The sequence below is a fragment of the Lygodium microphyllum genome, chromosome 23, assembly GCF_053477565.2.
Source record: "Lygodium microphyllum isolate KBCC chromosome 23, Lygodium_microphyllum_v1.1.10, whole genome shotgun sequence".
Lineage (NCBI taxonomy): Eukaryota > Viridiplantae > Streptophyta > Polypodiopsida > Schizaeales > Lygodiaceae > Lygodium > Lygodium microphyllum.
Genome location: NC_141157.1, coordinates 18,173,132 through 18,191,620, shown reverse-complemented (window position 1 = coordinate 18,191,620; position 18,489 = coordinate 18,173,132). Strand labels below are relative to the sequence as shown.

Below are 18,489 nucleotides of genomic sequence, written 5' to 3'. Positions count from 1 at the left end.
TTAGGCTAGTTTTTGCTTTGTGCTTCCCTCACTCTTGGCCATCCATTCCTTTGCTTTTTGCTTCATTTCCTCTAGGCTTTCATTTTGCCATTGTGCTAACGCCACCATCCTTAGCTCCTGTTCCTTCCACCTCTGGATTGCTTCATCTTTCTCCTTCTCCAAGTGCTCAATTTTCCTTCCTAGCCTTTATTCCTCTTCCAGCTCCATTACAGCCTATGCTCCATTACGTTCATGTCTCTTAGATGCTCTTCCTCTTTCTGAGCTTTTTTTTGCATCCACCACTTCAAGTTTGTCTGTTGCCTCTTCTATCCTCTTCAACTACTCTCTCATTTCTTCATGTTGCATGAGGATGATATTGCACTGCCTTTGCAAGCCTATTAGTTCTTGTCATTCTTATTCGAGCCTTCCTTGCCAATTGTCTTCTTTCTTTTCCTTGGCTTTGAGCTCTTCCTTCACCTTGTAGATTTTCGTTTGATGTCCTACTACTTGGCGAGTCCTTTCCAACTAGAAGGTTGACAAAGCTTCTCTTTTGGCCTCCAATTCAGCTACAATTTTCTTCTTCTCTGCCTTTGCTCCACTTTGCTCTGTCTAGCTATGCAAGAAGATCTTTGATGTATTCATCATAGCCCATAGTCGGTGGCACTATTGTAGGTATAATCATTGTCAATGCCTCTATCTTCTACTTCTTGGAGTCTTGCCTTGATTCAACATCTACAGCTATCGGTCTCTTCGTTCGAGTTGTTGGAGCTCCTTGACTAGAGTTTGGGGCTATTTCTTGCACTTTGTTCACTAGATATTGCACCCATTGCCAGGCCATGAGGTTGCTTGCATCCACAGTGCTAGTGATGCCATAGGTGGTTGTGGCGGTTACTGGTTGGGGCATGAGAGCAGGCAGGATTGGATACAATAGGCCCTTTCCTTTGCCTTCTGCCATCGGTGCTAGTTCAATCTCTAGTACTTTGACGCTGATGCTTGGGACTTCTTACCTTAATGGACTCATAGTGGCCAACTCCCTCTCCCTGGAAGGCTGTTCCATCGACATATGAATGGCTTGAGCCGAATCTTCCTCCTCCTTCCTATGCAACTCTTCTACCTCTGCTTTTGTTCTCATCCTTCTTTCTTCTTCAGACCTCCTAGACTCCACCTACACTCTTCTACAACTGAGCCTTTTCTTCCTTGGTCATTTTCTCCCTGGTTTCTTGCCATTGCTTTTGAGGAGTCTCTTTCTTTGGCCTTCTAGGCCCTCCTTGGCCAGACGGTATCTCTGGTTCTTTGCCCTCACTCATTGTCCTTTCACTTCATTGCTCTTGCTCATGGTGTGGTGATCTTTCAAGTGTCTCCCCCACTTCCTCTTCACCTTCCACCTCTTCTACAGCCTGTTGGATTATAGCGATTAGCACCCCACCAAACCCTATAATCTATGCTTTTGATGATGATTTCTTCATTGCCGTCCCCATTATGCAAGCTGGAGACTCCTTGCCTCTACTGGTCTTGTACCTCTAGCTAGTGTCTTTACTGAAGCTTCAATGATTTTTTGCATGTAGCCATTCCAATTCACTTCATCTAGGGACTTGGTTGCAAGGCTTTCTAGCAAGGGCACTCCAATTCTGCTCAATAAGGTGTCGTGCCTTTGATTAGAGAATAGTGTGTGGATCATCTTTGCTTGTAACCTGACTTTAGGACCCAGAATATTAGCTAGGCGGATATTGTCATTGATGTGGACTAGGGCTTTGTCCATTCCTAGCATGCTGACATCCCTTTTAAGTTGCATGTCGACCTTGTTGACCAAGCCTAATGCTTTTCCACCATTTCTGGGCTCAAATCCACCTCGACCATGCGGGGTTCTTGTCCTTGTCTCACTGTTACAATGACGCGGTTGCTATTAGCATCGAAGGTCCATAGAAACTCCGCGCACTTGCTATAATCAATAGCTTGTTCAACCTTCACCACCTACTTTCCCAGATTGCATTGGTTGACAAGCCGCTTCACGGTTGGTTCTTCCATGACCATGTCGTCCAAGCTCATGATGTTCCTAAACTTGAATTGATTGAAGGCCCTTATCTCAACCATTAGGCTGTACTTCACCTTTTCTTCTTTTGTGAACGGAAGCTTGCCTTTGTCTTGGCTCGCCATCATAGGTTCCTATAACAATACCACAACAGCTTACCATTACTTTTCTTGAGATAACTCTTGCAAGACAATAAGTAGATAATGAATGTAAGTTATGGAAAGGCAAAGTGCTTAAATGTAAAATAAAGACTTTTTCATCAAGCAATCCACATAAGCCAAAAAATTTATCACAATTTTTCCCCAATCATACATTGGTTTCTATCCCTCCTTTAAACACTGGTTGAGGTCTGAGACATGTTTTCTTTTCCACCTAACATTGGTTTCTATCTGTCCTTTAAACACTGTTTGAGGTATCATACATGTTTTCTTTTCCACCTTACCCCCTCCCCCCTAAGAATGATGTGAATCCTTGCTAGGATTAGAGAATAAATGTTAAAGGTATTAAGCACAAGCTTGCAATGCTTCACTTTTGTCTCAGCCAAGCGTAGAAGTGTGGGTTATACTCCAAGTGAGCACGATGGTCCACATCGTGAGGTCTAATACCTACATGCATAATGTAGGTCAAAACATCAGTTAGGAAGTCACCACAGTTGATCCTACTGGCAATGTGTAGCTTTTCCTTGGTAAGGTCTCAATGTAAATAGGGGTGGGCCATGTTATGATCTTCTAAGGGTTGATTGCGAATGATGGCCAATATTCTAAAGGAGGTAGGAGCTACATATAAGTAGGGTCATATTTAGAGGTCTTGATGGTGTGTCTCTACTCGACATTGGCCATTATTGGGGGTAGCCCTCTTGTTCCCATTGAAGATAGAGAGCGTACCATTTACGCAGAAAAGAGGAGTTAGTGACGGCCAATGTTTGAATTTCTTCCAGCTCTTGGTTCATGGGAGAGACTTTGCTCTTACTTTAGGAGGTAATTAGCCTTTGTCTGCAAGCTTGCTCACTAGAGATCTCTGTGGTGATCAATTCCTCAACTACCCTAGGGGCTTTAATGAACAGGAACTCGAATTCTTCCCAAGTACATGACATCGTGCATACATCAATTACTAAAGGCTCGTCTAGGAGGCCTAGGTCCAATCCTTTGTAGCTTTTAGCAAGCATTATAAAGGTAGCATCCAAGCGTCTGATGCATGTGACCAAGTCATCCCCCGTGTTCTTAGCTAGATCAGAGGCCAACATAAGAATAGATCTCCGCTTGTAAGAGGGTTTAAGGCTTGTAAGAGGTTGGGGTTTACAAGGCTGGAGAGCTCATCAAGTGGTGTCTACTGCTTAGACTGATCCTTAGGATGTGGGGTAGCCACTTGTGTGAGGGGTGTGGGGTTTGGGGCTCAAATGTTGTGTTGCTTGCTAGTTGTGAAGCCGTTCGGACACTAGGAACATTAGGTGAGATCAATGTAGGGGCAACCAATTGCGGTTTTAGTTGGTAGACCTGTTGAGGTTTGATGGGTTTGGTTTGTGACTCAAGTGGTTTAGAAGTTTTAGGTGGCTCACTAGTCTTTGGAAATGGGCTAGTAGTCGATGGGGCTAAAGGGCACATGTGCCCCTCTTGGTCTTAGACATCCAAATCTAGTTGTTGCCCTCATAGTAGCCTTGTGCATGCAATAGGGCCATAGGTACCCATTGTGGCTTGACTGTTCATCAGGTTTTACAAGAACATCAATTGTGTCTCCTATGCCTAGGGCATGATGGTCGCAAGTTATGGGTCCATGCGGGTCGGCTCTTAGGTGGTGGTGATTGGCATTTAGGTACCCATTTTAGCTATTATTCAATGGTCTTTGTTGCATTTCCCTTGGGTTGTGATCGGTCAGTCGTCTTAGTAGGGTGGGACAAGTCGTGACTCCCCTCCTGAGACTTTGTGTTAGTACTACCATCGGTGGCATTGGGGGCTTGGGTGGAGTCACGCTATCCTTGTTGAAAGTCGTTACTATCCTCAGAGTGCCAATGGCGAGGTGAATGCGGTGCGAGTCATAGTTGACATTGCAATGGTCCTGCTTCTTAAAAGCACGTCCTAGCAACGATTCCTTATATGCAGCCTTGGTATTAGGTAGCACATAGAAAATAATGGGTAGGCTTTCAGTCTCGATATAGAGACCTGATGCTAGGAGGCATATTCCACGGTGGAATATGTGAGGTTTTGCAGTGGATTTCGTAAAATTATATTTGTTGCCGGGGCTCATACACAAGGTGGATTCCTTGTGCGAAAAGTCGATGGGGATGCCTATCCTTTTCGGGCGTCTTGTTAATTAAATGTGCAAGTGGGTGATTCCATAGCGGGTGATTCCACAAAATACATATTTAAAATAATGGACGTTTATGAGTTTAGAGTGCACACTCGTAATAAATTAAGGTTAGGATTGAGTTCTAACCAATTTATTTATTTTGTAGCTGAAGACTGCTAGGTATTCACTTTTGTCATTTTAATTTTATTATTTTCTAACAATTGTGAATTATTCAGTTGATGTGAGAGCAGGCAGCAGTGGCGTTGGGAAGCACTGGGCGATAGCGTGTATTCAAGTTATTTAGAAGAAATTATCATTTTTGATGGCCGCGCATCTTAGGCGTGGTGCCAATATTTATTTTGACGCGCTTATTTATTGAAGCGCCTGACATTTATTTATTATTTTGTATGCGCATGGACGCACGATTTAAATATTTGTTATTGGACATTGTATTTGGACACAACCCGACTCTTTGGGTGCCCAATTGCTTTAATTTTTTAGTTGGAAAAAAGCAAACACAAAAGCTAAAGCGTGCTAATTGTAAATTGGGCTATTTTTTGAGCTTGGAGATGAATAATATATCAAATCCATGCTTTGTGGAGTGCTCACACAAGACACGGAGGAAGATTGTACCCAATTAGTCTTTTGCTTCATATCGTGCAAGTCTTCTCTCTTGTTTTTTGTGCAAAAGTAGAGTTATTTTGTTCTTGGGGACCTTCCGGCACTCGCTACGTACGCATACAACATCCGATCTGTGCACCAATGGTATTAGAGCGAAGTTGAGATCAAGGGCTTCCAATCACTTACCATCTTGCACGAAGGCAAAGCTCCTGGAATGATCGAGATCTACAGTCAATCTTACGGCAATCCGTCAATACCAGTGTGTTCCTGGTAAGTGAAGAACCCCCTGCTACGCTGTTGGATCACAAAGGACTGGCCTCTACAGGCAAAGGACCACTCCTGAAGTTCCTTTGCAAAACGTTTTTCTCAAAGAGAAGCAAATAAGTAACTTTTATCAAGTTTGATTAGAAAGCTTAATAAGCTTTTTACAAAGCTTAAACTCCACAATTTCAAACGTTCGCGGCGGCAGGACATACTGATTGCCGTCAACACCGTTCAGAAGCTGCCGCCGTCCTTTAAAAAAAAACGATTTAGTTAAGCTTTAATTACTTAAAGCTTAAAGATTTCAACTTTACAAAGGTTCAAAAACTCAATTTTAACTCTCTCCCATAGTGGCTATTCGCACACAGCTAGTCTCAAACGGATTTTCAACTTTTCGGCATGCCCTTGTTCACATCTGGGGACTGACAGAGTTCAATTCCAGCAAACAAATTGCTACCCGCAGTCTACACGCACGAATTATCCTCTTGGAAGAAGACTGTGATATCAATTTCAACATCTGCAAAGAAGAAATACTACAAAAAGCCATTTAAAAAAAAGAAGTGAAATAAGCCTTGTAAACCCGACTTTGAGCAACGCCCATCCCGCTAATAAGATTTTGAGTGTGTGAGGTCTTTTGGAATTTTGTAGGATGTCCGATCAAACCATGGAAGATTTTATGGCCGAAGGTGATTTACCGGAACCAACGATGGAGCAAAAACTGGATGTAATTATGATGCAGCTTCAAGAGGAACAAAGAGCATGTCAAACTTTGCAAGCTCAATTGACCAATCTGCAATAATCTACCACCGACCAAGATGGACTGCAATCTGAAGATCTTATATGATGTATGATCGATGCAACACTTGAAGCGCAATCTATTCGGAAAGAAACAAAGATAAGTAAAAGAAATTTCAAATTTTGTACTTTCAATGGATCACGCGATGGAAATACTATACTTGCTTTTATCAGTCAATTTGATGATTATTTCCATGAAGTACAGTATACTGAGAAAGACAAAATTAAGTGTGTCACTAATCATCTAGTGGACAGAGCATCCCTATGGTGGACTGTTGTCCGCAAAAGCATTGATTGTCCTACTACTTGGGAGAGTTTCCAAAAGAAATTTTTGCAGAATTTTCTTCCACCCCAATTCCAACGAAAAAGCAATCAAACAATGGGATCTTCTGCAACAAAGGGATCGTGAGCCTATTTCACAATATACCGAGTGTTTTTTGAATGCTTTATTGCAACTTCGAATGCTTGAAGATGTACCTGAGGCAACCCATAAACGCAAGTTTATGTCTGGCTTACTTGGACATTTTTATGACCACAACAATTTCAAACTAATGGTAACTTTGGTTCAAAACAATTCAATTCAAATTTTCGAAGATTCAATCAAAATCGTTTCCTTCCATCTTCATTCCGTAAATCTTGGACATGATCCCCTGCTTTACATCAAACACAAATCCAAACCCTAAGCCGTCTTTACAGCCAAATCTCAACATTCCTAAACTTCCAGCCTATTACCAATAATGTGTCTAAAGCCAAACCCATAGTTTGTTACAAATGTCATCAACCTGGACATCTAGCGGCGAATTGTCAGTCCAAAAAGTCAACTGTTCATATCAACTATTTGGGAGTGACAGAAGATGAAGAACATGAAGAAATGCAAGATTTCACGAAAGACGATGACGATATTGGTACTACTTCAAATACTTTACTAGGTATGCCAAATTCCCATTCTTTATTAATGATGAAATGTCTTGTGCATGGTAAAGAAAAGACTGTTCTACATGATGATGGGAGCACACACGACTTTATTTCTGCAAAACTGGTCAAAGAATTGAATTTACATACTGTTTCTACTCATTATCGCATCAAGGATGCATTTTTAAGCACTAGATACAATGGAACACAAAAAGTGCATGACTTAGAAATTAAAATTGGTGATTATGTTGAACGTAGAAATTTCTTAGTTGTGCCTTTACAATCTAGTGACATTATCTTAGGAATGCCTTGGCGTCATCAGTACAATCCCGATATAGATTATCCCACGCATTCAATGAAGATTCATTATAAAGGGAAACAAATCACATTACATGGTATGCACACTTTTGATAATTTTCCATTGCTTAGTCATACACAGGCTAAACGTGCATTACGAAAAGGTAGCAAATCCTACTTAATATGGGTGAATGAAATTGAAGCTAAAGAAAATCAGATGCATCCTAGGCACGCATAATTCCTTTCACAATTTCAAGATTGTTTTGCTACTGACTTACCACCGGGCTTATCACCTATACGTCCCAAAGATCACAAAATAGACCTAATTCCTGGATCACAACCACCATGCAAAGCACCATATAGACATAACCAAATTGAACAGAAAGAAATTCAAGCCCAAGTTGAAGAATTGTTAACCCGAGGACTCATTAGACCCAGTAGTTCTCCATTTGGTGCACCTGTCCTATTAGTGAAAAAGAAAAACAATACCTATAGGATGTGCATTGATTATGGTGCCCTAAATAAGATCACTGTTAAGAATAGATATCCGATTCCTAGGGTAGAAGATCTTATGGACAAACTACAAAGATCTGCAATATTTAGCAAGATAGATCTTAAATCAGGATACCATCAAGTACAATTGGACACATCTGATATTTTCAAAATTGCATTTAGAACATAATTTGGAAACTATGAATTCCTTGTTATGCCTTTTGGTTTAACTAATGTGCCAGCCACATTCAGTCGTATGATGAATCGCATATTTTTGAAGCATCAGCATTGTGTCATTGTTTTCTTTGATGACATATTGGTTTTCAGTAAGAATGAGAATGAGCATTATGAACATTTATCTTTGGTTTTCAAATTATTGAAAGAGAATCAATTATATGCTAATCCTGAAAAGAGTGAATTTTTCCAAACACAAATTGAATACCTAGGACATTTTGTTTCATCTGAAGGTATTAAAGTTGACCCTAAAAAGATAAAAGTAATTTTGAATTGGCCCAAACCTAAAAATGTGCACGAATTACGTTCTTTCTTAGGTTTTGCTAGCTTTTACAGAAAATTTGTGAGAAATTTTTCATTGCTTGCATTACCTTTGACTAAATTATTAAAGAAAGGCATTGTGTATCATTGGTCCGATAATCAACAAAAGTCCTTTCATTTACTGAAACATGCTTTAACTCATGCTCCTGTATTGTAATTACCTGACTTCAATAGACCATTTTTCCTAGTAGTCACTGACCCTAGTGGATCTGGAATAGAAGCAGTCCTTATGCAAGATTCCCATCCCATAGCCTACTGTAGTTGCAAACTTAAACCCTCTGAACTTAAGTATTCTACCTATGATAAGGAATTGCTAGTTGTAGTACAAGCTTTACATCAATGAAAACACTATTTAATGGGATCTGAATTCATGATCAAAACTAACTAACAAAGCATTAAACATCTCCTTAGTCAACCACAAATATCCGACACATTACATGGGCTGTTTTTATTCAAAGTTTTCATCCACTCATACAATATCAACCCTGAAAAGAGAATGTTGTTGCCGATGCTTTAAGTAGAAGTCTTACTATTCATAATATCTCTGCGATATCTTTTGACTCTCTTCTTCCTATGAAAGATACCTATGACCAAGATCCTAGTTTTCAAGCTGATTGGAATAAATTAGTTGCAAATAACTGGATTCCAATTGATTCATTGTCTTACGCTGATGGATTTATGTTCTATGAAAAAAGATTATGTGTAACTGTTCAATTTTGATCATTTGTCTTGCATGAAAATCATTGTCCCCCATACCAAGGCCATAGAGGAATTATTTCTACTTTGCATATACTGATTGAAGATTTTTATTGGCCTCACATGGAATCTGATGTATCTAACTTTGTATCTGAATGTTTAATTTTCCAAAGAGTTAAACGACACCATGGTAAACAATATGGTTTATTAATGCCTTTACCAATTCCAGAACGACCATGGAAACAGATCTCAATGGATTTTATCGTTGGTTTGCCTAACACTAAAGCTAATCATGATATGATTTGGACTATTGTCGATAGGTTGAACAAACAAGCATATTTCATTCCATGCAAGAAAATGTTAACTACATCTCAAGCTGCTCAATTGTTTTTGAAAACTATTTTCACTAATCATGGTTTGCTAAAAGTTATTATTTCTGATCGTGATTTTAGATTCTGCAATCATTTTTGGATTACTTTGTTTGCTAATTTAGGAACAAAGATTGATTTTTCATCTGCATTTCATCCTGAAACAAATGGGAAACAGAAGCTGACAACAGTACCATTTTAGATCTTTTACGTGCATACACAATTTCAAATCCACAAACATGGGATACATATTTACATTTACTTCAATTTGCATACAATAACACACCACATACAGCTACAGAGAAAGCACCATTTGAAATTATTTATGGATATAGATTACCTACACCTGTTACATCATTGTCAAACAAAGTTCAAGCTGTTGATGATTTTGCTAACATGCATGCTACTATTTTTGATGAAGTTAAAGATATGATTGCGAAAGCCCAGCAATCATACACAAAACAAGCCAACAAGAAAAGAAAAGCTATGAGTTTCAAAGTTGATGATTATGTTCGGTTACCTATTGAAAAGCGAAGATTACAAAGTGTTGACAAACACCTGTTGTAAAGTTAGCTCCTAGATTTTATGGACCTTTCAAGATCATTCACAAAATCAATGACATTGCATTTAAACTAGAATTACCACAACACTGGAAAATCCACAATACTTTTCATATTAGTTTATTATGACCTTTTAGAGGCCAATTACATGTACATCCTATCTATGAAAACCCTCCTTTGTTAGAAGAAGAAACTGAAATCCTTGAACCTGAAACTATTCTAGATACTGACCTTATGACCACTAGAGCTAGCCATAGATATTCTAGATATTTGGTTAAGTTTAAAAATCATTCTGTTGAAGAGGCCCAATGGATGCACGCTCGAGACCTAAGTGCTTACCCCTCACTGCTGGCTCCACAATGAGCTGATACCCGGGGGTATGATGCCAGGAGGCATATTCCACAGTGGATTCCGTGAGATTTTGCGATGGATTCCGTAAAATTATATTTGTTGCCGAGGCTCATACACAAGGTGGATTCCTTGTGCGAAAAGTCGATGGGGACGCTTGTCCTTTTCGGGCATCTTGTTAATTAAATGTTCCAGTGGGTGATTCCGCAAAATATATATTTAAAATAATGGATGCTTATGAGTTTAGAGTGCGCACTCATAATAAATTAAGGTTAGGATTGAGTTCTAACCAATTTATTTATTTTGTAGCTAAAGACTGCTAGGTATTCACTTTTTTCATTTCAATTTTATTATTTTCTAACAATTGTGAATGCTTCAGTTGATGCGAGAGCAGGCAGCAGTGGTGTTGGGAAGCACTGGGTGATAGCGTGTATTCAAGTTATTTAGAAGAAATTATCATTTTTGATGGTCGCGTATCTTAGGCGTGGTGCTAATATGTGGTTTGACGCGCTTATTTATTGAAGTGCCTGACATTTATTTATTATTTTGTATGCGCATGGGCGCATGATTTAAATATTTGTTATTGGACATTGTATTTGGGCACAACCCGACTCTTTGGACGTCCAATTGCTTTAATTCTTTAGTTGGACAAAAGCAAACACAAAAGCTAAAGCGTGCTAATTGTAAATTAGGCTATTTTTTGAGCTTGGGGATGAATCATATATCAAATACATCCTTTGTGGAGCTCTCACACAAGGCATGGGGGGAGATTGTACCCAATTAGTCTTTTGCTTCATGTCGTGCAAGTCTTCTCTCTAGTTTTTTGTGTAAAAGTAGAGCTCTTTTGTTCTTGGAGACCTTCTGGTGCTCGCTACGTACGCATACAACATCTGATCTGTGCACCAGACCACTACTTTGCATTTCCCTAGTCATTTCATTTAACTAGATGGGAGTGGCCTCACCATCGAGTGTTTCAACTCCAAAGAGCCCCAAAGGTACATAAGGTACAATGGCTGAGCTAATAGGCAGTTCTCGTTTGGGACATTTGGCGTATAAGTGAGTGAATCCACATTCGGGGCATTTCAAATCGATCTTATCCTAGTTAGCTTGTTCTTGTTTGAGGCAACGAGATGAGATATGCCCTAGGTGATTACAAGTCCGGTATGAGATTGCAACGGTCTATTTCCCAAGTAGTATGGCTGGTTGTAAACCTACAAATATGGTGATCGCCTCGGTAATCGGCAATGCATAGCATCGTGTCCAAACCTACCACAGTTGGCACAAGGTCCAGATCTAGGATCCATGCACTCGGTTGAGAGGTGGTTCCCTCCACAGTAGTGGACACATTGCACATGAGGTTACACAAGTCTTCTAATCATTTCCTGGAGCTTGGCTAGCTCTAGCTTTACGTCCGCCAATTCTTGGCTCGTGTCAACACTCTTCCCTTTCTCTTGCTTATTCTGACTAGATCCCTCGCTAGCAGTGATAGCTCTCTCTGAGGCTCTAGAGGCTGCACTATCTCGGCTTGTGTCTCTCGAGCTCCTCTCCTTGACCAAGTCGTCTATGTGTATGGCTTCTTCAAAGACCCTAGCTAGCACCTCCATCTGCAGGTTCAAATTGCCTACCAAGGCCTTGTAGAGCTCTTCACTCCTAATTCCACTTATGAATATGGTGGAGATCGCTCACTCACTAGGTCACTTTGTGGTTGGGATTCTCTTAAAGAGACTCCACACGTGGGTGACGTAATCTCCAATGTCCTCCTTGTCCTTTTGACTGACATTCTCCTATTCCATGTCATGAAGTGCGTAAGAGACTCAATGGTCATAGTGTCCTTGGTCCTAACAATGGAACTAACAATGTTGTGCTTCATGAGCTTGATGTTGGGACTTAGGACACAACCCTTATTGTTTCAATGGTATGATGCACATAGTCAATGGCTCTCACCTAGCCATCTCACATGCAAGGCCTTCTGATAAATCTAATCTATCACTTTCGTACTAGAATACTTGAAGCTTGGCTGTTGAGAGTATACTTACCAACTTAACTCATTATAGTTGCGATATCTTGATAAGAAATGCTCCACAGTCCATGCGATGCCCCTAGATTCACTCCATGTCCTCATATCCTCATTTACATGCGATATAGAGAGGAAAAGATGAAGAAAAAGGGTAGAATTAGAGTGAATGGAGCTTCTTGATGGGTCCTTCACTCTCTCTTGACTTAACCTCACATACAGACCCTCAATCTCACCTCTCAAATTGGAAGGATGGATTAGGAGATAGTGGAATGGCAAGAGCTTCTCTCTACCAAGTCCCTCACACACTAAAGGGATTGTTAGGAGGTTATGTTATGATTGACCTTGGAGTTTTTAATATCCCTAAAAAAGTAATATCAGCCCTCAAAATAGTTTTCCCTTGATTAGGTGGGCTTGCTAATGGTAACTAGGGGGTTCTTTAATAAGAAGAGTCTCTTTTGGTTGCTCGAATCCAACATTTTGTTAGGAGGGTATGTTATAAATGGCCTTGGAGTCTCTCAGTATCCCTGAAAAGTTAATATGAGCCCTCAGAATGGTTGGGGTCCTTGGTTAGGTGGGTTTTGTAATATTAAGAGAGGCTCAAATGTACTACACTTGCAAATATACCTGCCTAGGCAAAACATGGTCAATCTTCAAGATGGTGATGGCATTGGACAACTTACATATGAGAATGTGCAATGGATACCTCCTCACACTCTCTTACCTCTTCTATCTTGCATCCTTGTAGTAGTACAAGTGGAGTATGAGATATAGGCGAGTTATGGAGTATGTGGCTTGTATGTAGAAACACTTGAAGGAAAAGGTGGTTTGCCAATTGTGATGATACTTATATTGAGATAACTTTTCCAATTTAGGTTGGAGTATTGCCATCTCGGACTTTTGTACACTCGTCATTAGAGTAACACTTCATGATGTGCAATGGAGCATCATTACTAATGCTTGGAGATATCTAGAGGCTAAGTTTATGCTATTTAACAAAGGGATCATAGTAAGTCTTCTTTCTTATCTATTCTTGCATGTAATGTAAGAAAGTTCCTTGTGCATGCTCACCATACTCCAACTCTACAATTCACATGAGAGTGCTACACAGATGAGCACATTTGGCTTGCAAGAGCTAGAGCCATTAGCATGATGCTGGACAGGCTTGTGGATATTCCACCAATTCTAGAGTGACCACCTCATGGTAGGCGGGGACATAGCACATCAAAGCCTATAAAGGTCCACAAGGCTTTTAAGGCAAAGAAGACATGCCAGAAGGGAAGTGCAAAGGGTAAGCCATAAAAGAAGGCTACCTTGGGAAACAAAGACAAAGGACAACGGAAGAAGGCTTCCAAGGGAAAGATCTCAATCGGGGACACGGACTTAGAGAAAAAGGGGCCAGAGGTCCAAATAGAATCCCAACAAGTATGTCTAATCAACAAGGTGTGGAGCAAAGGGAGAAAAGTCCCAAGATGAGTTGTAGAGGGGGCAATCCTGCTAGGAATGGGTAAGCTAATCAACAACGGCGAGTGTAAAGAGCACTCGTGCGAGGGAGGGAGGGACAAGGCAATTAGTAAGGGACAAGGCGGCTGTCCCGTAGGCACAGCCTTGGACGGAGAAGGAAACGCAAAAGCGTGAGACACGGAAGAGAGAGAGAGAGAGCCTAGAGAGAAAGAAGGGTAGTATAAAAAGAAGGGTCGGAGCTCAGAGTATCCATACCTTTCTCGGCCTTTTGGCTAAGATCAAGTGTAGTATCTGTTCTTATCAGTTTAATATCTGATACGTGACCCATCGGGTCACTACGATATTAACCTAATTTTTCTCACGGGGGCAGCCCCACCCGGCAGCTTGCTGCCCGGGGCTGCGCGCGTCGCCTCCGTATTGCACTATCTCGGAGCGCTTGGCGCACCCCCTTCACAGGTCTTGGATGAAATACGGATTGGCGCAGGCAGCGCAAGTGCGTAACCAAGGTTGCCGGTGGAGCGTATCACTGTCTCGTAAAACGCTCGATGCTCACCTCGCACTCCGCTTGTCGCTGATGAAGCCCTGCTAGAACGGAGTGGATGCATATGATGCCCCGGCAGGAAGGCGAACAAGATGCTGAGAGAGAGAGAGAGGACTCGGGTGGACACTTGACACGAGGATCGCCCCTGGCCGCGTGCGATATGTCCCACCCGAGACAAGTCCAAAGAGCACCTTTCCCTCCACGTGGGAAGCCTTAGCATGAACTGTGCGGCCTCGAGAGTGCATCTGGACCCCTGTCCTCGAGGCTTCAATCGCTAGGATGCGAACCCACGAAGAATCCGGCAACGTCCTCGCGGCCCCAAGGGTCATCGGGACGCAATCCACCCGCACCCGCACCTGAACCTCATCTTTAAATTACAGCCCACCGACGACGGCCTGTAGCGCGACTAAGCCAACACAATGCTGCCAGGATTGCAAAAGCCCAAACCTCAAGCTTCACATTCCCATCCTTCGAGTAACCCAAGAAACCCAAAGGGCTTCTCGTTTTGGATTTGGTGGGAACAGGCACGCTTTCGTATCCCCCGAAGTCTCAGTCATTGCACCTGCCAGTTCCCCAAAGATGTAACCAAGGGCAGCGTGCCAGTCTCTGGCTGCCTCCCTCCTAGCTGCTGTCGTTGCCGACGCATGCAAAGTCTAGATTGGGGTAGGAGCACTGGTAGAAAGAGTGGGCATGAAGCATTATGTGCCCATTGTGAGCACGGTTAGTAGCGGCAGAGGTTCCGTTTAAATCCAGGTACGACATGGTTGGGTCTAAAAAGGAGGCTACGGCTGGGTGGAGAACTCCTCCATGGATGTTCACAGCACGTGTGCAAAAGGTTATGGGCCTTTAGAGTTGTTGCCTTGATGACATCCTCAAGTCCTGTCACGTTCATGGCAATTTGGTGCAGCCTTGGGTTTGATTCTCTCGTTGCTTTTTTTTGACGTGTGGGGGGAGGCATTATCGACATATTCTGTGCGTTTCTCCGAAGGCTGCAGCGTACGTACACCCACAGTTGCACTAAGGTTATTGCTTTGCGGATCTCAACTCCTTCTATATGGTACTCTAAAGGAGCAACGAGGAGCCCTAGCCACTTGGACCTGCCAGCCTACGCCTGCTCGAACACTGGCTGCATCGCAGATTGCACCACCTCCTGCCCATAGCCTGCAACTATCTTGGCTACTGGGCTTGCCACCTGCCCACTTGGGCCATCAGCTAGCCAAGGAAAAATGCATGATGGAGATCTCTCGGGGATTCTCTTGACATGATCCCGGGTGGTTGTAAGAGCACATAATCAGCACGTCGAAGGCCAAGGAAAAGAGACATTTGATTGTGTAGGGGCAATGAAAATGATTTTGATAGCACGTGGCTTGTGCTCGAGGGTAATGCTTGTATGTGACAGCAAAGTGCTGCGCATTTGAAGCCTCTAACTTGTGATAATGAGATCAGTCACTTACATAATTATAAAGAAAAGAAAAGGATTAGCTAAAAAGAGAGAGAGAGATGCATCCAAGTGGAATCCTTCTGAGGAAGCAAAGAGAGTTGCACTAGAATCATGCTTGAGGGGCTTGCTTCATGCCACCATTGCAAGTGGTAGACATGTTTCTAATGCCATAGAATGAAAAATCCATTGGGTTGCTTGCATAATCTTCCTATTGAATCTTTGAATTTAGGATGGAGTTCTTGACATGGGCTGATGATGATGTGACATGAGAGCTAACACCAATTTGATGGTAATCATATTACCATAACTGCGATCATCTTAGTGTCATCAATGCCCTCTTGTTGCACATGGCCTTTGGTCACCAAGTGGTTCTTGTACCTGTCCAAGGTACCATTCGAGTGGAATGTTTCTTTGAAGATCCACTTCACGCCAAATAAACCTACTGATGAGAGGGTCCTCTTGTTGCACATGGCCTTTGGTCACCAAGTGGTTCTTGTACCTGTCCAAGGCACCATTGGAGTGGAATGTTTCTTTGAAGATCCACTTCACGCCAAATAAACCTACTGATGAGAGGGTCTATCCAGTGAGACCCTGAACCATGATTCTAAGCATTAGAACCAAGCTCCACCTTTGTGGCCTATCTCCATTTGGGTATAAAAAGACTTAAAAGAGCCTTTAAAATGGTAGTGGGAGAAGTTATGTCAAGATAGCTGCATAACTCATATGAAAGGTACTTCTTTGTTGCCTAATAGCCCTCAAAGGTTAGATGAAACATTTCCAGATAAAGTAGCAAATTTTGAGAGAGTAGAAGTGAAGAATATCTAAGAGGACATAGCCATGTGGTTGAAAATTGAGCTCCTTCTGCATTGGATCATACAAAGAAAATGACATGTTCCACTTACCCATGTTGGAAGGAACACCAAGTCGTTGAAGAAGTCAAGAAAAGATTAGTTCTAAACACCTTTGGCATCTTTATCTGGGTCAATCAAAGTAGGTATTTGGGCAAGTCTGGAATAGGAACATGAGCAATCACTAGAGCTGATGTAGGAGGTGGGGGCAAAGATGGGCCAATTGGAGCTAAAGGAGGTGGCCATGGATACCGAGGCTCAAGCTAACTTGGATTCTTACTTAAGTTGTGTTGATTTATCTGTGACTGGGTGAAGCTTAGATGCATACATTATTCTACGATCAAGACTATCACAATTTCACTACAATTCTGTGTTCTCGTTGTGTTTGGGATAGATCAATGTACAAGATCCTCTTTAAATTTTGACAAAGCCAATATTTGCCCTTTGGTTGTCATCATTGCTTGTTTGTTGGGGTCCTTCTTTGCAATGCCACTTCTCCCTCCTTGGTAGGATTTCTTTTAAGGTTTTTGGTGGGGGTGTGGTTGCCATGTTGCTCTTTCATAGTAGTGTTCCCGGGACTCATCATGGTTCTTTGGTTCCACTAATTGCCTTGTCCCTCCCTAGTATTGTTGATTAGCTTACCCATTCCTAGTAGGATTGCCCCTTGAACTCATATTGGGAGTTTTCTTTGTTTGCTCCACACCTTGTTGATTAGACATACTTGTTGCGATTCTATTTGGACACGTGGCCCCTTTTGCTCTATGTCATTGTCCCCAATTGAGATCTTCCCCTTGGAAGGTTTTTTCCATTGTCCTTTGTCTTTGTTTCCCAAGGGTGCCTTTTTTGATGGCTTACCTTTTGCACTTCCCTTTCGGCATGTCTCCTTTGCCTTAAAAGCCTTGTGGACCTTTATAAGCTTTGATGTGCTATGTCCCCACCTACAGTGAAGTGGTGACTCTAGAATTGGTGGAATATCCACAAGCCTATCCAGCATCATGCTAATGACTCTAGCTCTTGCAAAGCCAAATGTACTGATCTATGTAGCACTGCAACTTAGGTCCCTCGGGAAAGTAGCTCGCAATGTAAAGCTATTTCTTTTTTTCTTCACTTTTGATTAGAAAATAAAACAATGCCATGTAGTGTGGCTGATTATGGATTGTGTGTCCTTCTAGCTTTAAGCCATTTTACAAGTGTGTTCTATTTTAACAAGCTCCACAAGGCATGGTCAATATCAACCATACTATGTGGCTTTCCTTAGAATTGGGCTTTCACCTTACAATTTAAATTCTCCACACTGAAGACCACAACATCCTTCTAACATGGTATAGCAATCATCAATTGCACCATATCTCAAGATGTCCATTGTGCCACATGCCATGGTTATTTTTCATGGTAGTTAGGTCTACAAACCCACCTCTCAATTCGTTCTCTTTAAAGAAAAAAACCCTTTTACACACACACACACACACAGAGAGAGAGAGAGAGAGAGAGAGAGAGAGAGAGAGAGAGAGAGAGAGAGAGAGAGAGAGAGAGAGAGAGAGAGAGTGTGTGTGTGTGTGTGTGGACACTTTGGGACAACTAGAGGGGGGAGGGCTATGAGTCTCCAAAAAATGTGGAGCATACTAGTAAGTGAGATTCTCAAGCATGGAAATAGACAATCCATTCTCTTTGTCTAAGAGGATGCACTTTTCATTCTATTAAATTCTAAAGAATTCATTTGGTTATGTAATTAAAACTTCTTTTTAAAATTCCCATTCTCTTCATTACATCAAGAGTAGATGCATCCAATGTCTTCATTTTATGTCCCTTTGCTATAAATTTCATGCACCAGCCAATTGAAAGTTTTTCATTTTTATGCACCAACCTATGTTTTTCATTTTGGAGTAGTAAAGGGGAATGCAACTCACGTAGAAATCATATAGTGTCGAATTTGTGCTGAAAGGTTTAACCTAGGAGATGCTTGCTTTCAAACAAGTTATTGTAGT

General features: G+C 41.6%; 1 non-coding gene across 1 annotated transcript; it reads left to right on the top strand.

The window, feature by feature from the left end:
- Positions 1 to 13,925: 13,925 nt before the first annotated feature.
- On the top strand, positions 13,926 to 14,124 carry LOC148015932 (U2 spliceosomal RNA). Its single transcript, XR_015688205.1, has one exon. It is a non-coding gene; the product is annotated as a U2 spliceosomal RNA (small nuclear RNA).
- The last annotated feature ends 4,365 nt before the right edge of the window (positions 14,125 to 18,489 follow it).